Below are 26,193 nucleotides of genomic sequence, written 5' to 3' on the forward strand. Positions count from 1 at the left end.
GTCCTTCAGTTTATAAAATAACAAACAAAAACATGTTACACGCTCACATAAGTTGCACATAAGTCCAATTATTGTATCTTTGCACTATAGCCCTCCTCTGTACACTAATACCATTCAAAAGTTTGGGGTCAGTAAGACTTTTTTAAAGATATTAACACTTTTATTCAGCAATGATGCATTAAATTGATCAAAAGTGACAGTAAAGACATGTATAATGTTACATAATGTTTATTTCAAATAAACTTTCTATCTTTTTAGTTCTTTTGAACTCTATATTCAAAGAACCACAAAAAAAGCACCACGAGTGTGCACATTCCACATATTAAGCAGATTAAGCAACTTTTTTCAATATGTTTCTTGAGCACAAAATATATTAGAAAGATTGCTGAACAATCATGTAACACTGAAGACAGGACAGTTATTTAAAAAAACTAATGGTAATAATATTTCACTTTAGAATAAATCAAATGCATCTACCAATGCTTTTTAATATTTGTAAAAATAAAGAGGTTTTATGTATTTAAATTACACGTTAAATCCCGAATGTGCACAAATATTTACACTGAACACTCAAAAACTGATCAACACTATACAAGCAAAAGTTACAACTTGCAAATACAACAGTGGTGAACGCCTGTCTAAGGTGTCTCAGTAATATCAAATTTGAAATCGAATTAACCTGGTGTATTTAATCGTGTCTCACATTACACTGTTATTCATCTTCAAGCAATATTTTTAGCTGTATGATATTTGGTATACCGGAGCAGCATGTAAGGGTAAATCGTAATGCATGAACAAGGTTCCCCTACTGACATCCCCGTACAACGAGACCTTAGTCTCACTGAACTGTTCATACAGTAAATACTCCCTGTGTATGCATTTATGTGATTATTATGAGGAGACTAATGGAGTCTCGTGACTTTACATGATGCACAGGATCAATATTCACCGGGAGAGTAGTATTTATGTCTGCAGATGAAATCTGACACAGATATCAAAGCAGCCCTGTCGGTGTAACCGAACACATCCACCCGGAGTCTGACATGATATCAACACGACGTGAGCCAGAGAGACAGATGCAAGAAACTTCTCTAGTCTAAGAATGGATAGTATTATGTCTGCAAGGCATACATATTTGGCTTGCATAGAGAAAAGAGCAAAATATGAAACATAACAGCCCAGAATATGTCAATATCACCAACATAAATGCACTGAAATTAAACAGATAGATTTAAATGTATAGACTTAATTTTTTTTAAGTAAATTAAGTGAAATCTACTTTGTATTAACATATTACATTTTAAACTGAAAAAAATCTTATTTAAAAAAATCTCAGTTAATTGATAAATGTCTACTTGTTTATATTGGCAATATATAACTAAAAATGACATACTGTGAGGCATACAAAAAACACAAAGGTAATTATTTGAATAAATCATATAATAATTATTTCTGAAGGATCACGTGACACTGAAGACTAATGATGCTGAAAATTTAGCTTAAAGATATATATATATATTATAAATATATTATATATTATTTTCTATTCTCTTTAGAAAACAGTTATTTTAAATTGTAATATATTACTGTTTTTTACTGCATTCAAATAGCTAAAATGCAGCCTTAGTGAACATAAGTGACTCCTTTCAAAAAGATTTAAAAAAATCTTGCAAACCCCAACATTTTTAATAGTGTAGGTCATTTTTGTGTAGAATGTGAATTCAAAATTCCACAAAACAATGATAACAACAATACAGAGTAAATAAAGCTGCCTGGTACACACCAAAATTGCACCATTATTAATTATTCATGCTCTAGTGCATGCTGGGAGTATCCACACCTTGAGAAACAAGAATCACATGTACACCAGCACGACAAAACATCTCAACTATTTTTTTTGTCACTGCAAAACTTCACGCACTACAGACATATCTGTGATTATAATAGAAATTACTGTTTATGTAGTAGGACGCTGGCAATGCCAAGGTCACAGGCTTGATTCACAGGAAATTAATGAAATGTGACGCATTGGATAAAAAGCAACTTCCAAATGTAAAAAAAAAAAAAAAAAAAACTAGTTTGGACTTGGACACATCACATTGTACTGCTACGATAGATAGATAGATAGATAGATAGATAGATAGATAGATAGATAGATAGATAGATAGATAGATAGATAGATAGATAGATAGATAGATAGATAGATAGATAGATAGATAGATAGATAGATAGATAGATAGATAGATAGTCTAATACAAAATATTCAAAATAGTCTTTGTAGGTAATAAGTAATATTTACTTGAAGTCTGAGAACATTTTGTGCTCAAATTTAGTGCAAATCAGCTTAATATTTTCAGCTTATTCAAACCAAAAATAACACATTTTATCCCTCATACATTTGCTTAACCACAAAGTGTTTTTCAGTGTGCAAAAACGACAACCTCCAGCTACAGCAGCGAACAAACACATTTAACCTCATCTGCTCCAGGCAGCCTGTGGATCCGTGGTGTTTCTCGCTTGTTGCACTTTCTTTAATACTTTAAACCAGCCGGTTGCTCTGGGCATGCCTGCATTAGTTATGTTTTGTTTTGTTTTGGCCTGAAGATCAAGTAAACTCTGCAAAATCCTCTTTTGAGAAACACACTAATTCTTATGTTGCTCCTTCCTCCGATGATACTGGAACGCGGGAGCAGATGCTCCAGGCAGTATTGCATCCGTTAAGGGCTCAAATACTGACTGACCTCTATCTGTCAGGTTCACATACAATCACACTACAAATACCAGCTAAAACTGGACCTCCTAAATAACTTTAAAGTCGACATGAAATCAAAATTGACCCTATTTACTTTGTTAGTGCATATTACTAGTCTTGTGGTGAACAATTAATCCGTGCCAGTAAATACACAGAAAAAAATTGTTTGCCGTGGTAATCTTTAATCAAAATCTGAAAAGTTACTTCCGGTCTGGAATGAAGTTCCTTTTCTGATGAAGTCAGTTTGAGCGAAAGATGGAGAGGAGGAGCGCTAAAGTAAAACCCTGCCCTCTATTCAATATTCCCTTTCACTTGGAAATACGTCACAACACTGGAGAAAAGTCGTTTGCAACTTCCGAATCACACAGACTTTAATGCTTTAAATATGTGCATCATAACGGTAAATGATTTTGGTAAGTTATCAAATGCAATCATTTATATAAGAAAGCCATTTTCAAAGCATGTGCCAAAGCACAGACAACTGAGAAAGAAGCAAAACCTCACTAACTTAGTTTTAAAAAAACTAGATATCTCTAAATCATCCGTTGCTGGACATTCAAAGGCATTGAATCTCTGCAGTCTGCCGGGCTGGTGTTCCATTTATCCGCCCCCTTCCCCTGTGTGGATTACTCTTTAAAATTTAAACCAAGCATAAAACCAGCTCAGGGAGTACTTGCAAAATCCCTTGTCAGCCTCCATCCAATTACTCTGCACTGGTTCAATGGACATCAATGACAAATTCCTCTGTTCGGAAATAATTATAACAGATAGGTTTGATGCCCCAGCGTTGTCTAAACTCTGCTCATTAAAGAAGTGCACAAAATCACTCTGCTATTACTTTGACTCTTTCTAATTGTTGTGCAATCAGTAGAATACATATTAGAAGACTTTCATTTAAAATGTATTTCTGACTTTAAAGGCTTTTCACAGAGCGCCATCAACCTTCATCTGAGACTAGAAATGCTCGCTTTTACAAGGTAAACGTTCTATTTCTGACCCGGCTCTGAACTGCCCAGAAATAGCAATTCTACGCGGAGTTAGAAGTGGCATACTCATGCATTATTCCCGGTGGTGGATCTGGATTTGGGTAGTTGATGCACAACATGCCCAAGGAAAAAAGAAAAAGAAAAAAAAAAAACGACAAAAATGTATATGAATATTTATATGAATTGTAGCAACATTGACTGCCATCTGGTCAAATTAGGGAATCGCGAACACTTCATTCATCGTGTGACCGGACGAGAGCTTTGTCTCTTTCTCCATTACACACACACACACACACACACACACACAAAGAGACTTGTAACGTGACACCCCAGAATTCCTCACACCAACATCTGCCTTCCACACACACACAGAGACACCCACGTGTTTCTGCAGAGAAAAGGAATGCTAAATAGTCACTCTTAAATGTAATAAATATATCCCTTGTTGTGTTAAGATGTGTTTATAAACCATAGGAAAGCATATATATGTCCTAGTGTAACATTAATCGAACTTTAAATGTCTATACTAATGCATAATAATATAACTTTGTATTCCTATTAATGTTAATATGATGTGTTTCATATCTTTGTAATTCTCTAAATCTAACGGAGTTGAATCTTGACTGCAAGGTACAATAATATGCATTTATTCTAGGAAATACCATACTTCTAAATATGAATGTTAAATTCAATTTCACATGACATAGTCAAAGTGGGCGTGTCTTTATCAACAAAGGAACATTCTCCCGCTCTAGATCAGAGGATCCGATTCGCTCTTGTCCCAGAAAAAGGCGTATCCTTACATTCCTTAAAAGCCAAAACGCTCTTCCTCCTCCCTCTCTTGCTCTCTCGCGTCCTGCCTTCGTCTACTCATCATGTGAAATCTTCGGACCTGAACTCCTTCAGGAGTTCCCTCCTTTTATTTGTTTTATCTCAGTCTTTTGTTTCCTTTTTAAATTCTCCTTTGTTCGTTTCCACTTACGAGTCGAACGAACGAAGCCTGAATTCCTTCAGCAACTCCACTTGCAACCAGCCTTCAAAGCTCCCGCGAAAACGTGCTCTGGCAACGAGCACGCGCCCTGCTTTCGAAGCTTCCCGAGAGAACGCACTCTGCTCCCAAGAACACGCGCAGGCTGGACACAGCTCGTGCACGCAAACGAACCTTTTGCAAGTATCAAGCTCTGACGAGTTTTAATGTTTTAAGGTGTTTGATTGATGTCTCTCTCAAGGGTCTGTGATGTTCACTGTTCTATGGTCACTCGTGACCATTCTCTCTCTCTCTCTCTACAACCTCCGCGCGTGCTTCGGCGCGCGCGCCCCCATTCTCTCTCTCCAACCCTCACTCTCTCATCATCTGTTGTTTGTCTTGTTTGTTAACTGTAAGTAAATGTACATAGATATATAAAACGTGTATCTTGTGTAGTAGCCTATATTCTGTAGTTTTGCATTTATTAAAACAATATATTCAACTGTTTCCGTGAAAATGCTTGTAAAACGAGTCAATGAGATTTAAAGATCCAAGAGCTGCCAGAGCTCTTATTATTTACTAGTTTTAATTTTATAAACACAGGAAAATTAATGTTCACGGCCAGAAAGTTAATATTTCTTGGAGTTTATAAGAAAGGATAACTTTATTGAGAAATTGATAGTTTAATCTTACGGTCGTTGCTGGACAACACCGATTTGATGATTACATAATTTCCCTTAAAGATTACCTCATAATCGATCTGAAATGAGACTATTGATGTATGAATGAGGAATTATAATTCGTTGTGATTGATTATTCATATATTCATATAGTCTATCTTCAATTTCGATAATTTAATGTAACTGTAATATGCAATATATTAATCATATTCATGATTAGTTATTAAAATTCCCTATGGATCATTTGAGCTAATTCATACGGACACAGAGTCCGAAGCATAAGGCATAAGGTCTACATTATTTTGGTGGAGAATGCGGGCAATCTCAAACTTTGTTTTTACAAGCAATATCCAGTTCCAGTCTGTTTATATGGTTATTAATAATTTTGTGCACATGTGTTATGAAATCGTGAGATAAGTCGCAAACGCGAACTCACTCCTAACTGACCAGGCAAAAAGCCTAAGTCAGTAACGTTACACTTTAACAAGTTGCTAAAAATATGCCTAGACAATTTTGGCACTGTTAAATGCTATACACTGCAGTATTTAATATTACTAATGTGCTGTTAAGAGATGAAGAAATATCTCTGCAGTCGATACATTTCTAATATTTGTTGAAATCGCTGTGAACGAATAATTCTCACGTGCGTATTACCGGTATTAATAAATATGTTTCTAAGCGAGATTCCTTCCAAACATATTAGGCCTTGCATGCAAATGTCGTTTTGAATTCGTGGTTAACCCAGTGATATTCAGCAAAACGATAAAACTCCTGGTTTAAAGTTGACGTAGCTAATCAATCGAAAACCTAATACATTTAAATCCGTGCTATTTGGATAAATGTCTATGGGAGTAGCCCACAATTGTGTTTTGCAGCGAAGAAACCCTGCTTCACGCTCTTGTGCAGTATAGCACCCGAAAGATCTGTAGAGATCGTGTTTCCTTTGTGATTTTTATTGCAGAAAATCAGCACGTGACTGAGCTGAACGCTCTGAGCTCTTTAGAGTCACATTTAAAATTGGTTGTAATTCCGCGGACTAAACACCAGAGGTCCTCTTAGGTGTTCAAGTCTCAAAATACGCGCCCCAACAACGTCACCCTGCGTGAGCACAGCCTCCCACTGACGTCAGCCTGCATGAGCGCAACTACGCCATCTCGTGGCCGTTTCAGATAATGCTCTCGTACTGCTAAATTCAAGTGTTCTATGATGAATAGTGAATTAGCTTATGTCTAAATTCTCAATAATTATTGGCATTTCCAGCTTTGCTCGTGCGAATATTATTTTGTGTTAGACCATTTTCCTGCTTGTGACTGGTACATTTACTTTGAGTTTGGTTCAAACAAGAGGTGAATTAAAACTTAAATTAAATCCCAGCCCAGCCATTGAGAGCCCAGTTAGAGGGAAGTCCGCCACCTAGTGGCCGCCTCCCGCTAAAGCGGTTCATTCAACTCGTTTTTCTGTTTCCAATTCTGTGTGAATTGCTTTATTTCTGTTTTCTCGTCTGATTATTTTATAATAATTACTGATACTTTAATGCATCTTAATTATTGTACAATATCATTCTGATCTCTCAATCCCCTTACACGCTTATCTAAATTCGAGGTAAACCAGATTTAAATTTTGGGATTTAAATTGTGTGGCTGTCAGCCACTGTCATCCACTAGAAGGAAACAGCGCCACCACGTGGCCTTGTGGATACTAAGTCGGTGCCACTCTTTTCCTCCTTTCACTCTTTTGAAGTGTGTACTTATTTCATCTTTCCCTTCTGATTATTTCATAGTAATTACTGATGCTTTAACGTCATCTGGATTATTATAAAATATCACTCTGATGTTTACATTTCTGCACAGGCTTATTTAGATTTGAATTCAAGCTAGTTTGAATTTAATTTGAATGAGTTTGTCTGTCCAACCAGGTTGACCACTGAAAAGAGATACGCCCCCTTGTGGGACAAACCCACTACTGCGGCCTGTCTCTTCTTCTGGGGTCATCCTGTCTTTCCATTATTTTATTTTATTATTAATTTTTTTTTTTTTTTTTTTTTCCAAAAAAAAATTATTACAATTTTTTTATTCCTAATTTTCTTATCTCTCTTTTAGGTTAGGTTATTCTGATAATCACCAACATTATCATAATTCCCTTTTTGTTTTACCATTATTTCAAAGCCTTTGCCTTTATTTCTACATACATAATTACTAAACTTGGTTTAAACAAGAAAGCCTTAATTGACTTTAACTTTCACCTGTTTACCCCTTTTTGTGTGTTTATGTGTAGTTCTCCCTAGGGCGCTGTGGTGATTTGACAGTCATCTCTGGTTGGTTTCCAGCGAGCGGGGTCACCTGGCCGTCACGACCGACACCGGCCGTGCGTGAGTCTCGGACTCTTCTGTCTCTTACCATTGGGGCGGCACGCAACTGCTACATCAGCAATTTGGCACTCCAAGGGTAAGGTCAACCACGCCAGCTGACACACAAGGCAATTTCGGGACAATTACCTGAACCAGGGCCTGCTGCAGGGGCCGGGTTCCGGTGAAAACCCCATTTTTGTCGTGCTGTCTGGCAGTTGACACCTTGGCGTTGCCAGGTTGTGTTTAAGGTCGCAAGTTGTTTTGAGAAGGTCGCACCGTGGTACACAGAGTAACAGAGGGCCCGGGTCCACTGCGTTCGAGTGTTTGGGACCGTCGAGAAGGTTGACCGCGCCGCTGGCCCCCACCTGAGTGACCTCATTTCACTCCAGGCAGACTAAATAAGGTAAAACCCATACACTTAGTATAAGCCACAGAATATTAGATATTCCCCGGTCATTTAAGTGTTTGGCCCCTATCCTTTTCTCCAAGCCTCACCATCTTCCTAGGTTTTCAACCCCGATAGCCCCCACTCACCTGTAGGCCCTATCGTAAACTCTGGCAGTGGTAATAGGCTTAGGCCTCCTTATTCTCTCTGACACATACCGTGTTACTATTGTTTGATTTTATTTCACTTTGATCTGTCCTATCCTTTGTTCTGTTGTGATTTGTTTCTTTCATTTCACCTAGAAACAGTAACCTGAGAGAGCCATCAAGGAAACTAAGTAGTGGAGTGACCACCAGCAGCCGGGGCCACCACGTGACCCGCCAGGCTACTGCTCGTCACAACCCCTAGTGCAGGTCCTCAGACGACCCAAGTTAATTGGCTCCGTGAACTGTCTAACTGTTGGCATCAGTTAGCCCCAAAATTCTCATAAACGGCATAGCCGTATGATCATAGCTCGTTAACCTTAAAACGAACTTGCATTGGTCTCTTTGTGTGTGTGTGTTCTGTGTTCTCTCTCGCCTACAGTGTGCCAAGGTCACGGCCGTCCAGTATGGCTGCCCAGTGGGACGAACTCGAGTTGTGGTTGAGAGCCATGACGACCGACTTCCTGCCCGGAGACGCCGCTGACACAGAGCCCCGGAGCCGAGAACAGCTGGACACCGACCTGGTCGAACTGATGACCCACGATCCGACACAGAGCTACAGCTACAAGGACTGGGCCAAAATCGTCGGAAGCCTCGCACACAAACTCGTCGCCCAGGCACGGCTCAGCGAAAGGAGCCACATCAACCTGGAGCAGGAAGCAGCAGCGCTAAAGCTTCAAGCAGAGGAGGCCCGGAGGAACCAGGCCCACACCCAAAGTCGTCTAGAACAGCTACTTCTCCTGATCGACACAGACCAAAGAGAACAGTCGGAGAAAGAAACCTGTAAAGAACTCGACGAAAGACTCCAACAAAGTGACGCTCTCCTTGAGAGAGCAAAGACTGAACTAAGAGACAAAAACGCGAAAGCCACAGCCTGTGAAAAACACTTACAGGTGGCCAGAGCTGAAATCCATGAGCTTACTCTGCAGAGACATGATCTCAGAGACGAACTTGACATTGTTCACAGAGAACTGAGCCATTCTTACAGACTTAACAGTGACCGGGTAGGGGAAACACACACCACAAAGTTTCCCCTGACCAGCCGGTACACACCAGCCAGCCAACAGAAACCCCTGCCAGCAGAAAGGGGGGAGCCCTCACAGAGAACACTTACCGCTCAACGCGGCACGGCTCCCAAAGCTGAAGGGGGCGGAGCTGAAAAGGGTCAGAATCCCCCCCAGACGGATTGGGCCCCCAGCCACAGCTCTTCCCCCACAAACTTTGACAAGTTGGCCAGAAACATCCCCACGTTTACTCCAAACCTTGCAGGAGGCCATGATGTACATGCTTACCTTCAAGACATTGACTTTCACCTGCAAACTGTCGCCAACGTGACAGCTTGGGACAAGTTTTACCTGCTCAGAATTACTTCTAGCCGTGACGTGCGCAGCTTCCTAGACCGTCAACCAGAGACTGTCAAAAGGGACTACCAGCAGCTGCGACAAGCTTTGATCCGTGAATTCTCTGATCCAGAATCAGAACAAGGGGTCTTCACCGCCATGGACGTCAAACAGGCCCGACCTGAACACCCACAGACCTACTACGGCCGACTCCGACACGCCTACTTCGGAGCACGAAACGAGCCCGGTATGGAAGAAGATGTCAACTTCAGGACGCTGTTCCTCCGAAATCTGCATCCCACAGTGAGTCACCACTTAGGCGTTCTGGCCTGTCCACGTAGCATGTCCACCCAACAGCTACGTGACTTGGTCCACAAAGCTTACACCAAGCAAAAGACTATTTCCAAAAAGACTGTAAGAGACCCCACAACCTACTCTGTCTCTGAGCACTGCTCAGAGCTAGACACAGAAGGCGCCCAACAGCACCACAGTCACAGACTGTACCACAGAGAGTCAAGGCCGTTCCAAGCCAGCAGAGGGCAAAACAACCGTGACGGTGCTCATCCAAAGCATCGGAGCGAGCGCTCTAAGAGGTTCTGGGACCTGCATCACCCGCCGTCCAGAACTCCAAGCCCAGAAAGCCAGCCCTGGAACCCCTCTCGACATGCTACTGGTAAGCCCAAGCCTCATCGCACACCAGAAAAACACAGTGCAGCCACGTCGGAGACAGCAGAGATCGTGAGGATGCTGAAAGAGTTTCTTCACAAGAAACATCGCAAGAGAGACAAGGACGAACCAGACATCTTATGTCTAAGCATAAGAACTGAAACCAACACCCTGTCTGACTGCCATCTGCCTGAGCCAAGCACCACGAACACTGCTCGTCCCCCACAGACTACAGAGCTAGCTGTCACACCACAAAGTGACAGCTCCGCTCCAGCACCACAGCTGACAGCTGCACACACTACACGAAACAGCACAACACATCACACCTGGGACCAACATCACAAAGTCCCAGGAAGTGCTGTTCCGGCTAGCTGCCCCCGCAGCAAGCCACACGTCCCTCCCGGGGACAACCCACCAGACATTGTTATCAAATCGCAACCCATGAACTTTGCTGTTACATCACCAAATAGCAGCTCCACTCACTCACTCATTGTTGCATCACAAACTGACAACACCTACCATTCACTCCGGCTGACAACAACAGCCCCGGTGCCACAGTTTCTGGGAAACCTCCTTGAAAGGGGGGTGACCAGGAAACCCTACCTAGCCTGCACTTTGGAGAAGGAAGTGAAACTTGAAGCCTTGATAGACACAGGAGCAGACCTCACTGTGATCTCATCTCAACTTTTCAAAAGACTCAAAGTCAAAGCTAAGAGACAGAATCGAACTCTTGAATCCCACACTTGTGAGCTAAATGTGCATTCATACAGCCAAAATAGCATCCGGCTCGAACAGCTAACTCTAATCCACCTGTCAATAGGTTTTATGTCGCTGACTCACCCTGTGTACGTTTCACCAATGAACACTCATCCACTCATCATTGGCAAAGACCTGCTGGATCGTTTCGAGCCCTTACTGGACTTCAAAAAGCGAACTCTTTGGGCCCAAGTGCCAGAACCTCTCCCCATCCAGTCACACAGGCCACCCGAGCCAGACTGTCAGATCACAGAGGTCACGAGACTTTCCACAGAGCCAGACTGTCAGGTCACACAGTTCATGGGAACTCCCACAGCCAGTCACAACGACACAGACTTAGCAACAGGTCAAGTTTCAAGTTCGCTACCCTGCACCTTCCAGCCCACAAAAGACTTTAACAAATGCTGCGCCAAGGTCAAGACTGACCTGCAGCCACATGACCAAACTCCTGCCCGCGCCAAGCCTGGCGCACTAAACGGAAAGCGGTGGTCACACCCGACCCACCCTCCCGCCCTCACAGTTGCAGCGACTACACACTGCATAAGACTTTTACAGGCTACACGGCCTAACACTGTCCCGCTTACGCGGGCTCCGCTGTCTGCAACACCCAACATAGCGGACATGCGGGCTTCTGACACCACAACAAAGACTTTGCGTTGCCACCACTTATACCCCTCCTGCCACCCTTGCACGCCGTCTAAACTCACTGACAGCCAGTGCCTCAAACCGCTACATGACATGCACACGCTGCATGCAGACAACATTACGGGTTCTGCACCTGTTGACATCACAGCGCAAAAGCTTGTGGTGAACAGTTGCAAAAGGGGGGTCATGCCAATGTTTATCTATGATGCATCATGTGCGGCACAACACAACACCAGAGTCACTGACGAGACATTGAAGCAAGCGACCGGCTGGCAGAAAGATGTGACAAAACATGGGCCAAGGCGAGCTAAACCTAGCTGCCACCCACAAAGCAAAAGAACTGCCCTGTCCAACCAAAGACAACCCTCGTTTGCCTCTTCCTTCCCTTTCTCTCTCTCTCTCTCTGTCATCTGTACCAGGTTGCTGCTGTGGGTCGTCATGCTGTGCTGTCAGCCATCCAGAGGACAGCTGCCACCGAGAGAACCACTGAGACTCCTGATCACCGACTGCGGAACCTACACTCAGCCAGTGTATGGTCGACTCATCCAGTCCCGCCCGGTCTACAGAGCACACTACCTCAGCACCGCAGCCCCATACACCTGGGCAAGTGCCCAACGGACAGAGGACTCCCTCCCTCACGCCAAAGCCAAGGTCGAACATCTGCTCAACCAACTGGAGAAAGTGACTGCCACGCAATCAGGACTCCTAAGCACCAACCACCGATCCGAACGGTTCCTGGGAGCGTTGCTCGGAGCCGTAGCTGCCGCCAGAACTCTTTTTAACATTGGTATGTCCAGTGTCAACGCAGCGAACCAGACTGTGAACTCAATGAAACCGCTGTTTAATATCTTCCAGAAAGACTTTGCCCAGACTCCGCTGTTTACAGCACTAACGACAGACATGCTGTGGGAGGTTAGCTCCTCCACTGACAGCCTAGCCACAGGGGCAATCCCACCGTACCTGAAACTCTTAAGCCTTGTGCGAACTGTGCTGGCTTCCAGCATCACCACGCCAGCTGACCCTCTACAAACACACCTTGCTTACTCTCTGGGTTGCGCCACCCCACTTCACGTCAACCCCGAGCAGAGAGAAGTGGGTTTTCTCCTAAACCTACCCATCATCGAGTCAAACCGAGCCTACAGGCTCAAAGACATTGTTAACATCGGGTCCTGGAAAAGCAGGACCCAGTTCAAGATATGCACTCCAGACGTGGTGGCCTACCACGACAGCGACACCCTGCTGTACCCGGCCCCAAACCTGCACAGGTGCACCTTGACCAAAGACATTCACTATCTCTGCCCTAGCAAGCCTTTCCCCAGAGACAACACTGAAGGACTCTACAAGTTGCAACCCCTGATCAGCCACACACGCTGCCCTGCTGAAGCTAAGCCTCGCACACAAGTCACAGAAACACAAGCAAAGATTGTAGGTGAACGATGGCTGGCTAACACACCTGCGCACACAGCCACTGTCACTCACGAACAACATGATACAACCAGCCGTGTCAACCTGCTCAGCCAGAGTATGCCGACTCAAGTACCGACAGGTGCCATCTCACACCTCGGCAACCTGTCATGGTACCATCTTCCGAGCAAAGAGTACCAGACAGCACTGGAACTCCCATCCTTTAAGAACTACAACGTCACCTTAGATCCAGAAGGAGATCTCTGGTTTGAGGAAAGGGGGTCCCAACTCATGAACATTGCTCCTGTCAACACATCCCTCACCTGTGTCCAAACCTGGACCGCAGCTGATACTGTGGTATCTTTCCAAGGTCACCGACCACGCCCCGACACTCGTCTTGGCCTTCATCCTGCAACAGACGCAACGAGATGCAAACATCCACAGTCAAGCTCACGAACTCTGTGTCGGGAGGTTTCACACGGAATCCCCGGAAAGGGGGTGCCAAGCCACCGACCACATCATCATCATTTGAGCTGAACCCTCAGCCTTGAAACCACCTGTCATCCATTGTGCTAATTTGTTGTTCGATGAAGTCCATCCCCTGACTTAATCGAACAAAAAGGGGGAATATGTAGCAACATTGACTGCCATCTGGTCAAATTAGGGAATCGCGAACACTTCATTCATCGTGTGACCGGACGAGAGCTTTGTCTCTTTCTCCATTACACACACACACACACACACACACACACAAAGAGACTTGTAACGTGACACCCCAGAATTCCTCACACCAATATCTGCCTTCCACACACACACAGAGACACCCACGTGTTTCTGCAGAGAAAAGGAATGCTAAATAGTCACTCTTAAATGTAATAAATATATCCCTTGTTGTGTTAAGATGTGTTTATAAACCATAGGAAAGCATATATATGTCCTAGTGTAACATTAATCGAACTTTAAATGTCTATACTAATGCATAATAATATAACTTTGTATTCCTATTAATGTTAATATGATGTGTTTCATATCTTTGTAATTCTCTAAATCTAACGGAGTTGAATCTTGACTGCAAGGTACAATAATATGCATTTATTCTAGGAAATACCATACTTCTAAATATGAATGTTAAATTCAATTTCACATGACATAGTCAAAGTGGGCGTGTCTTTATCAACAAAGGAACATTCTCCCGCTCTAGATCAGAGGATCCGATTCGCTCTTGTCCCAGAAAAAGGCGTATCCTTACATTCCTTAAAAGCCAAAACGCTCTTCCTCCTCCCTCTCTTGCTCTCTCGCGTCCTGCCTTCGTCTACTCATCATGTGAAATCTTCGGACCTGAACTCCTTCAGGAGTTCCCTCCTTTTATTTGTTTTATCTCAGTCTTTTGTTTCCTTTTTAAATTCTCCTTTGTTCGTTTCCACTTACGAGTCGAACGAACGAAGCCTGAATTCCTTCAGCAACTCCACTTGCAACCAGCCTTCAAAGCTCCCGCGAAAACGTGCTCTGGCAACGAGCACGCGCCCTGCTTTCGAAGCTTCCCGAGAGAACGCACTCTGCTCCCAAGAACACGCGCAGGCTGGACACAGCTCGTGCACGCAAACGAACCTTTTGCAAGTATCAAGCTCTGACGAGTTTTAATGTTTTAAGGTGTTTGATTGATGTCTCTCTCAAGGGTCTGTGATGTTCACTGTTCTATGGTCACTCGTGACCATTCTCTCTCTCTCTCTCTACAACCTCCGCGCGTGCTTCGGCGCGCGCGCCCCCATTCTCTCTCTCCAACCCTCACTCTCTCATCATCTGTTGTTTGTCTTGTTTGTTAACTGTAAGTAAATGTACATAGATATATAAAACGTGTATCTTGTGTAGTAGCCTATATTCTGTAGTTTTGCATTTATTAAAACAATATATTCAACTGTTTCCGTGAAAATGCTTGTAAAACGAGTCAATGAGATTTAAAGATCCAAGAGCTGCCAGAGCTCTTATTATTTACTAGTTTTAATTTTATAAACACAGGAAAATTAATGTTCACGGCCAGAAAGTTAATATTTCTTGGAGTTTATAAGAAAGGATAACTTTATTGAGAAATTGATAGTTTAATCTTACGGCCGTTGCTGGACAACACCGATTTGATGATTACATAATTTCCCTTAAAGATTACCTCATAATCGATCTGAAATGAGACTATTGATGTATGAATGAGGAATTATAATTCGTTGTGATTGATTATTCATATATTCATATAGTCTATCTTCAATTTCGATAATTTAATGTAACTGTAATATGCAATATATTAATCATATTCATGATTAGTTATTAAAATTCCCTATGGATCATTTGAGCTAATTCATACGGACACAGAGTCCGAAGCATAAGGCATAAGGTCTACAGAATGTAAATTCAATTTAACAGTCCTGTGGTGTGACAAATGGAAATTTAAATAGTCGTTAAAGGGGGGGTAAAATACTTAGTTTCAGTCAATCTCATGTTAATCTTGAGTACCTATAGAGTAATAGTGTGTCCTTCATATCTCCAAAAAGTCTTTAGTTTCATCATATTTATAAAATAAAAATACAGCTTTCCGATTCTATCCGGAAAAAGCCGAGGTCCTTGATTCTGGGCGTGGGCGGAGCTATAGAGTCAAGCGGGAGCGCGTGATACCGTTGTACTTACATGAATGGGGTGTTTTATCACTGGGACCGCGCCAGGTTTTAATTGCAACCGGTTTGCAAATCCAGCGACGGCCTGGGCCTTGTTAATAAAACATTCGTCACTGAAATGACCAGAACACAAAACCGCACTTGCCAAACTCCTTTGCTGTCCCGGAAATACAAACTGCATCCACTGTTCCAGTAACACTGGGTTCTTTGGGAAGCTGAACAAGGTAAACTTTCCCTCACATCCCAAAACACACTTTTTTGGAGACATTCTTGACATCAACCATTCCTATTTAGCGCTGCTGATGATGATTTCCGGTAGTAGCGCGTCGATGAGCGCGGTCTTTCTCTCCTCTGGTCGACGTGTGCGTGAACGCGCTTTTCCGAGAGCAATGCTCATATAAGGAGTTCCACTCTGGTCTACGTCATTAGATCTACGATAGAAAAAAACCAGCCGAAACGTGTTGCAACCCGGAAGTATGATTTTTAGCACAGAAATTCTCTGTTATTCGTTCAAAATAACTTTTCAAACTTTGGCCATTATTAGCATGATAATCCATCTCTTTAACACTGTAAACAACTCTGAATACATGAAACACCATTGTACCCCCCCTTTAAATTAACATGAGATCATCAAAAGCTGCATGCCTGATTATAAAATAGTTTTTCAAATGTCATTTCCATAGTAGCATATCCAAAAGAGAGTGTTATTTTTGGCTTGAATTGTTATCGACAGCATGCACCTCATTGTATCAATAACAAACTGTATTTTTCCTGCCAACTAAAGAATCATTCGTCACGACACACATAAATGCATGCTCCCGTAACTTGTTTTGATGAAATGACGCTTGCCAAGACAATAAATGTACATGAAAACATAACTGAATCATTGTACCTGAGCCAGCCTATTATGAGTCTTTCCTAATACAGGATGGCAGCATTAGGGTTAACTCTTGCATTGCCCATAGTACAAGGCATTCACCACAACCAACTTTAAACAACTTAAAGATGAAATTCATAATATCAGTTTATTCTTAAATTCTATATTCTTAAAGAGAACATATATGCCTACATTTTTGAGATTGTTGCAGCACCTCTCTTCCCAATCTGTCAGCAATGCTCTGTTTAATTCCTGTTTAGTCTCTATGAAGCCCCTCCTTCCGAAAACCATAATTTGCTCTGATTGGTCAGCTGAGCCAGTGCGTTGTGATTGGTCATCTGCTTCGAGCCACTTTTTATTTTGCGTGTGGCTTGGGCGGGAATTATTTAAATGAAGGATATTGTGACAAGTTCCGGAAGAAAACTCAAGACTACGATGGAGGCGTTTCAGTGAGTTCAGAAACAGTGACACGTTTATATAGAGAATAATTCCAATCCTTTTAGAGTGACTTTGTGATTTGCTAATTTGCAGACCTTTTTTAATGCTCAACTAAAGAAAGTTAAATATGTAAAGCAGCATAATAGGTCCTCTTTAAATTACTACAGTTAAATTGTCTTACGTGTGTTTAAAATTATCATTATCACTGAGCAGTATCTTTTAAAATGACCAACCACCATTTTTTTTTAGACTGGATTGATCTAACAGAACTTTTGAGTATCTTTTAAATATTTAATACCACTAACACTAAATGGTGATGCAATAAAAACATTTGAAACTGATGTTAAATTAATATCTCACTATCTATCTTGTGCACACAATGCAAATGAGCTACAACAGGTAAACATGTTAGCAGCAAAAACATCATGCTACAGTTGCAATTTGTTCAGCTGAAATTTCGAGAGACGAACAATTTTACTTTGACTGGTTTAATTATGACTTAAGAACACGCCACCCTGAACAGCATAAAGACTTCAATTTCCATATTACATAAATTTAAAACACTGAAACTTTATTTAGGTTTTTGGTTTTCAGCCAAATGAAAACTTTTGTGTTTCGGTAAAAGAAAAAGAAAAAAAAAGAAATCGTCATTTTTTATTTTTGTTAGCTAGAAAGATAGATTGAAAGATTGCCATCTACCTAAACAAGATGTTAATCTGTTAAAAGATCCAGCAATTGAGAGATACTAAAGCATGATCCCTGCTAAAATGTCTAGTTCAGCATGAACTTGCCGGTCCAAGATGATTTATTATACTAGTTTGGTGCTTATCCATGTTCTTCACCAGCATGCAATTCTGATAATCACAGTATTCCTGAAGAAAGGGAAGCCTACTGGTTAAGCAAGTTGAGAATCCTAGAGACGCTATAGGATATCTGGTGACCCGAAGTTCGGGGATATAATATCTGCTGGGGTTTAGAATAGCATGCACTGACAGAAGTTATCCTCTTTGGGAATATTTGGATACGGAGTGATTCAGAGACGGCTGTGATAGGATCTGAAATTGAGACAAAACGTGTCTTGATCTCACATGACCTCACACTGCTTTAATCCATCAGCCTCCACTGCCCCTGCTGTTTTAGTGTATCAGGTGACGTCTGTGGGAAGCGAGTCACCTCCAGATACACCTGCGTGCTCTTGGCATCTTCACAGCGACAGCGGAGCTAATGCCAGCTGACGCGACCCCCTTGCTGTGACATGAAGTGTCTGTAGAGGTGCAGACAGCGACGTCTCAGAGGACTAGATTCACAGTCACAGTCAGTGAGTGAAGACTGGACGCAAACACGCACATACACGCTCAGAAGAGCTGTCGAGCTGTTAGGGAGATTTACACGAGCACCCACACATCACATGCAATCTTGTATAGGTCCTATCTACGGTATATGGTATTATCGTTCTAATAAATGATACCTCAAATGACATGGCTTGAGAAGAGACTGAGAGTACTAAATTACTTTTTCTAAGAGAACATACTTAATCCTGTTGGTAAAAAACACAGACTTACAGAACATTGAAAGATGGATCTGAGCCATATCTATGATCAACCATGCAGAACACGCTTCAAACTACTTAGCAACACCCTAGCAACCACCCAGAACGGCATGGAAACTACGCCATGGCTGCAACTAAAAAATAATGATGGGAACCATGAACCAATTTTCCAAAACAATGAATCTCTAGTGCAAAACCTATCATACTCTAAAAGAGAATAAATAGGTCTATTCTCACTCTTAAATATGATTATGATCATTTTTCAGTGAATTAAAAACAGCGCGACCAATGTAGCCCGATTCCTGAACAAATGACTTTATGAGCGGTTAGTTATGTTGGAGCGGTTACTAAATTATATACATTATAGCAAATATACATGTATAGTATATATGTAATTATATTTATATTACATTTTATATATTTAGATTTTAGTCAATTGTTTTATTGACTTGATTTATAGATAAATGGATAAAACTACGAAAAGGTTGTTACTACATTTGTGCTTATAATATAAATGTTATTTATAGTTTAATTTTAATTGCTATGACATTGATTAGAGTTATTATCTCTAAAATAATCTGTAAAAATCATTAAAAAGCAAACACAACATATTTGGCTAAATTCAATTAAAAATATATTAGCCTATATTAAATATTTAAAATACTAAAATAAATAGGCCTATGTTCTGCTGAAACCTGAAATGATCTCAAAATTTGACAACAGACAAACATACACTACAGACAGACATACATAAATACTGTACAGAATCAGGGTTTCTGCAGGTATCCTCAAATTAAATGTAATGCTTTTTAATGCCATACATGACCCACCATGACTAACCACATTAGCAATTACCAAACCGGTTCTGCGTTTATCACACTAACGTAACATATTTCGTGGCAGCAAATAAAAATGATTAATTATGAAGGCCATATTCAAATAAATTGATAATATTAAATTTACTTCAAAACTATATCTACATTTTTAATGCCTGGAGGATTCTAATTTAATGCTTTTTAATGCCATTTAAGGCCTTAATTTTCACAAAATCCATTTAATGACTTTTAATGCTTTTTAATACCCCACGGAAACATACAGACGTCGGTCGGTCGGTAATGGAACTGAAATTGCTAAATCCTTACGATTCGATACGACATACTATCATGCAAGACAGTTTCAAAGCAAACACTTACCACATTTTCTGCAGAAAACACAGACAAAAAAAATCTGTAAGTTAAAATATTAAGTTCTTAATCTTATTATGAAATAAACTAACATGTCAGAACACGTGGTCCATAAGAATATATCAAATGTTTACACAAGCTGAAGAAAACTCACTGAAGGTGTCCTGACCTCGTTTTTCAAGGCAGATCGACTCATCTGTCATATCAGTCAGTAATCATTTGACAGCAGAAGACTGAACATTTCTGCACTAATGTTACTATTCAGAGAAAAGAGGAATCCTGAAGAGAGGGAGAGAATTGCCGTTTCTATCATTTTTGACAAGTAAATTAAGCTTTTGTCATTTAACAAGGCTGTCAGTGGATGACAGCGAGCGATTGCTCGGTTAGTCAGTAGTACATCTTATAATCTTAACCAACCTTGCTGCTTGAAAATGAGCCAGCCTGTCACGTTTCCTTCTGTTTGCACACTCTCACAGACAACCTTGACTATCTTTCTCTGCACACCATCACTCAGAGCACCGACAAGAATGGATGAAGTCGGCTGAATGTGGAGTTATTCCTGTTGCTATCTATGGTGATATGATTATATGTTTTTCATACTCCTGGTCATAGGTTACAGACAGGGTCCAAAATTAACTCTTTGACACATCTGTCAATTTACAGGCTGCAATATTTCTTACCTAACTGCATTTTTTTCTAAATAAAATAAACAGTGAGATTAATTAGCCGTTTTGTTGTTGTTGTTTGTTTGTTTGTTAGTTTGTTTGTTTGTTGTCCCTTGGATATTTCTGACAGAGAAAGTTACTGTGTCACTGTAAAACTGTATAGTAGGCTATGTTACAAAAACATCAAGTCACATGCTAACTAGCTGCAAAGCATTTTTGATTTTACGCAACTACAAGATTAAACTGGTTCACTCAATCTACCACTTTATATTAATTCAAGGACATCGGGTAAACTTCTCTTTGGGAAAAAAACTAAAGATTTCATTAAGAAAGAACGTTCTAGCCAAAGCCACTTGAAGTACTTTCTTTTCTAATCAATACCAGGAAATATCAGGCTAATACAACCAATTCCAATATATCTAATAAATGGAAAATCTGAAAGGTTTCTTAAGATAAAATGTTTCACCATAAAAATCCATATTAACGTAAAAAAATAAAAGCACAAATTATCAGACTCATTTTATTTGTTTTAATGCATTAACTACTTGTAAAGTTAAAACACTACAAAATCCTATTTTATAAAAAATGTTTAACATTAATATTTACAGAAGTGAAATAACATCAAATGGTGCTTCTTTCCTCTATCATTATATTTAGCAAACGCTGCTTTTTAGTGTTTGACAACTACTTGCTAATCTAGTTATAGTTTATATGTGCACTACCGTTCATAAATTTGGTGCCAGTAAGATTGTTATTTAAATATATATATTTCTTATTTATAAATACCAGTCTAAATTAGTCCAAATATAAACACTTGTTATAGATGTACCGTAGTGATTAAGGATAAGACAAAAACATGGAAAATGGATTCACGAGCGATTTATAGATTACCATGACAGAATATGCTAATTGAAGATAGTTAACTCCACATCAGCAACATAAATTCATCAACTAACCATTCAGAGACGTTCTGTTGCATTCTACATGTTGTCACTTCTTCTTGAGTCTCTCCATCTTTGTCTGACTCCGTTTTAACATTAAAGGCAGAACAGTTTCTGTCATTTTAGTGTGTCTGCCTGAGGTAATCGCAGCTGCTAACACACACAAGCTCTTGAAACCCCGCCCTCTGCAGCAGCTCATTTGCATTTAAAGGGCCAGGCACAAAACGGTGCATTTTTGCAAACCCTCAAAAAATTAAAACTTTAACATGATATATAAAAATATCTGTGGGGTATTTTGTGCTCAAACTTCACACACACACACTCTGGGGTCATCAGATATTTATTTTACATCTTGTGAAAATAGCATTTTACCACCCCTTTAAGGAAATAATTCCCTATTCGAAATAGTCAGCAATGATTGCTGTAGCACATGCCACTCTAAAAAATAAAGGTTCTTTATAGAAATGTATGGTTCCATGAAGAAACTTTTACATCCATAAAACCTTACCACTGCAGGTTCTTTATAGTGAAATTGTTTTTTTGATTATTAAAATGTTCTTCACACACTAAGAAATCGACATCTCTGTGAAACCCCCCTTTTCGAACCTTAATTGACAGCTTTCTACACAAGCCTCATAGATGCAAACTGTCCTTTGTAATGAGAAAAATGAACAATATGGGGTCACCGTGTCTATACGCTGCACTCGCATGCGGGGGCAGACAATGCAATGTTTACAATGCAAGTCTAATTAGTCTTGACTTCAGTCCCAGAAATAAACAGGTTTGCAACCAGCGTGCACTTTTCTACTGGAAGAGCAAAGGATCCGGATTTTCTACTGATGCAGAGAAAATAAGCGTTCCACAGTACTGTTTATCTCCTACCGATGTACACACACTTTCTCACAGAGTGTCTTTGGTCTATTCAATGTGCTGCGGTAATCCAGGGCTAGGAAACGCTCTCCCACAGTGAAGTGAGGCGGATCACAAATGTTCTCTGCCTGTGGATCCGCATGTGGGCCCGATTCTCTCACACACACCTCTTTATCCCTGTCTCTTCCTTCTTTATTTATCTTTTTTTTTTCTGCCTCCCTCTTGTGGTATTGTGCGAGCAAAAGGGAATTGTGCCAGTAAATGTCCTTCCATTTTGGACCACTGAATCTGTGCCGTGACCCAATTCATAATGTGTTTTCAGATCCTGCTATTATTCTTGAATGTAAAATGTGCCATTTCGTTTTATGTTAAAATACTTCAAATCCCAATATGCAGAAACTGCTCCAAGTAATTTAAATGCTAAAACCTGTGCGGTCTGAAAAAGCTCAGCTTCACTGGGCATCTTAAAACTTAGCTAAATATTCTGTATTTTAACATACTTTATTGCATTATCATTCACAAAATGTTTAAAGATTTGGCAATAATTTGAAGCCTGTAAATATAGTGCATATTCATTGTATTGGATTTGCTATGCCTTAATAGCCTACTTCGTTTTCATGCATAATTGCAAGGGCGTAGATTTGGTTTGAACATTGGGGGGGTTTTCATGTGATCATGGTATAAATATTGGGGGGGTTGTAATGCATAGATTTAAATATTGGGGGGTTATCTCCCCCCCAACCCCCCCCACAAATTACGCACCTGCATAATTGTAAGGATATTACTATGACTTTTACCTCAAGTCCTCACTGCTTAGGCTATTATTGATAAGTTAAGGCTAGTTGTTAAATGTAGGTATTGTGTAGGAATATTTTCAAATTCTAATTTATCACAAAATTCAAACAATAAATTCAGTTTTGGCGCTCTTTCATGTGGCGCGAGAGATCACTGTGAGTTCAAGTGAAGCGCGAGTGAATGGGAAAAATTCCCTCCTCGACTTTACTAATGTATACAGAACGAAATAAACACGAATGAACATAAAAAAAAACATGTTGATATTTGCAGTTCTAACTTACCGAAATCCGAATCATGTCTTTACCCGCTCAATCAGCGTTTTAACTGCAGAAAGACGTCAATGACAGACAGGCAGCTTGTAAACAATGAAACCCAGAAAAAGCCATTCGTTTTTCATTAACTTGATAGTCAGCAAGAGCGCACTCGCCACCATGTGACAGGGGTGAGAATTACAGTTACAATACATCACTTTCGCCACTGCTAAAAAAAAATTCGTATAATTCCGTTACGATAAAACATATGACCGCTTCACCCAAAGGTTCTATGTATCACTACACAACACCCCAGCAACCATAGCAACGCAAACATAATTATGTTCTAGCTTATCGATCGAGTGAGCGTAGGCTACCTGCATTTACAGTAGATATAACATTTTCCTTCAGATCAGTCCTACATTCATAATAAAAAAATCAGTTTGAATGTCCACTCTATAGGCTACTATATTTTGTCCAACAGTTAGGGTTTTCCGTGCCGCCTTGACCATAGACAGTATCGCTATAAGGACCTGACACGCGTTATTTGTTTATGGTTTGCTTTTCCGTGTTCAAAACACAACTAGCTACTTTCAATATAAAAGTCTTATCTACGGACTCACTCACTCAAAGTCTTTGGCGCCATCTAAAGGCGAAATAATGTAACTTCTGTTGCTGTTCACGGTCAGGGACTATTTCTTCCAGCGGAAGGAAGGCTTTTAGTGATTTTATACTTCATTCAAATTGCACTGATAGGCCTACATATTTTTTGGCTTTAATATTTGTATTGTGTGGTGACCGTTTTATAAAAGCAATAAGGTAGGCTACTCGAGGCTATAGCTGTAGCCTATCGTGAATTAAGTCACGGCTGCGCCACAACGCACTTTAGCCGATACAGAAAGGCCTCTCGTACCTTATTGCTTACTTATATAGCCTGTGTGTGTGTGTGTGTGTGTGTGTGTGTGTGTGTGTGTGTGTGTGTGTGAGGCTATACACAACACACACACATTTTTATATGCATTAACATCAAATTATTAATGTAAACGATTAATTGATTGATTAAAACACAAATAATGTGATAAAAAATATAAGAATATATTACTATAAGCAGAATTTAATATGAACCTAGACTACCAAATGCTAATGTCAAATTGAACCTCATTGTAAATTGTTGTGTAGGCCTACATTTATTATAAGAATCATTCATACACTTCAAGTGCTCCAGAATGATTTCCTCATGTTAGACAATGTTCTGGCATTACATTCCTTAAAATAAACACGTCCAGCGAGGGACTCTGCTCTAATCTACCATACCTTAGTAAATCCTCTTCCCCTATGTAAGCCTGTTATATTTGGCGTTCACTGGTGTACAGTATCCCTGGGTTTTCTGAGTGTAGGTGTGTGTGATTTCTGCATGAGGGATTCACAAAGAGCTAGAGAAACGCTTCTGTAATCCACAGGTCAAACATGGAAGTAGGTAAATGTGAATGTGCTCTAAATACGGCTGGCTTACAACAGCGCATGGCCATGTTGAGTGTGTGGGCGCCAGTTGTAGACACAGATAATCTTCTTTCAGGTTGAATGACATAGCCAGGTCAAGTGGAGAGAGGCCAAGAGCAACATAATACAGCGTGAAGGGTCAGTACACATCATGAGGATGCTCACGCATGATTTGGACTGCTAAATATGAATCTGTTTATGCGATATGCTATAGTTGCTGCATAATAAAATCCCATACTGTATGCATATTTGGTTTGAAACTTAATTTGCGACTAAAAATATGTTAAATATGAATGTGCGTAGCATGAATTAATTAGCCTATGTGACATGCAATTTATTCGTTTATTTTGCACTGCACATCAGCCTAACTACCCAAAACAATACTAACAAAAATGTACTTAAAATTAAATATTAAAATTTATGAGTCCATGTAAATGTGTTGTTAATCTCAAACAATGTGCGTGTGTGCGCGCGCACGAATAGTCACAGACTATAGTAGGCCTAGCTAATGTGTCATTAACGTCGTTAGTTTTCAGATACACAATATTTTATACCATATCTAGACCAAAAGGACACAATTGTGAGATGATCCCTGCCGTATCAGAGCACAGTCTTATTTCACACATCATAAAACTTCATTATTTAAGTATGTCCTTGCGATAGCGCGAGTCTGTGAGCTCCAGGGTTTTTCATTGACAGTCTTACCTGTTCACTCTTAAAGGAATATGAAATATTTAATAAATCTTTAGTATTGCCATAACTCGTGAGACAGCAGGGGGTTGTTTTTCAAAGCAACTAGATGCTGAAAACACTTTGATCTGCTGAGACAGGATTGTTTGAAAGAAGCTAAACTAGAACAGCTTTGTAGTCTGCGCCTAACAGATCCACGGATTCTACACATCCAAGACGCATTTGAAGGTCATTTACATAATATTAAATTAGTTTGGCATTTTGCAACAGCGCATCACCCACAATTAGTGACATCATGCATTCGGACAAACACTCAGTTTTAAGGTAAAAGTTGACTCACCCTCGTGCTGTTCCAAATATCTTCCAAAAGAAGATATTGCGATTTGTTCAGCCCGATTTTCCGTAGAATGGATACATGATAATAGCTGAGCTTTCTCTCTCTCTCATCTCTCTGACAGTGAGTTGCACACTCACTCACTCACTCACTCACTTACTCACTCACTTATTTAATTTGCTCTGGATGAATATTCTTGATGTTTCAGGGCTTGAATTTCAACGTGGGATTGTGCATAATTTTACTCATTCCCACAGATTTTGTAAAGCCGCCTCTCAGTACTAAATTGAGTTCTTTAATCTGCTAAT

General features: G+C 40.4%; 1 protein-coding gene across 7 annotated transcripts in view; it reads right to left on the bottom strand.

Moving 5' to 3' along the window:
• The window catches only part of LOC306990083 (cadherin-18), a 267,205-nt gene that overhangs the window by 108,044 nt on the left and 132,968 nt on the right, over nucleotides 1-26,193 (bottom strand). Inside the window, exon 1 of one of the 7 annotated variants that reach the window (XM_079596383.1) lies at nucleotides 25,892-26,138. The exons of 2 other annotated variants lie outside the window; for them this stretch is intronic. The gene's annotated coding sequence lies outside the window, so the exon portion shown is untranslated. Of the gene's footprint in view, nucleotides 1-23,391; nucleotides 23,519-25,891; nucleotides 26,139-26,193 lie in introns of those variants that run through there. 4 more of the 7 variants (XM_079596381.1, XM_079596380.1, XM_079596384.1 and 1 more) reach the window with 4 other exon arrangements.

Source organism: Phoxinus phoxinus (assembly GCF_949152265.1).
Source record: "Phoxinus phoxinus genome assembly, chromosome: 21".
Classification (NCBI taxonomy): Eukaryota; Metazoa; Chordata; class Actinopteri; order Cypriniformes; family Leuciscidae; genus Phoxinus; species Phoxinus phoxinus.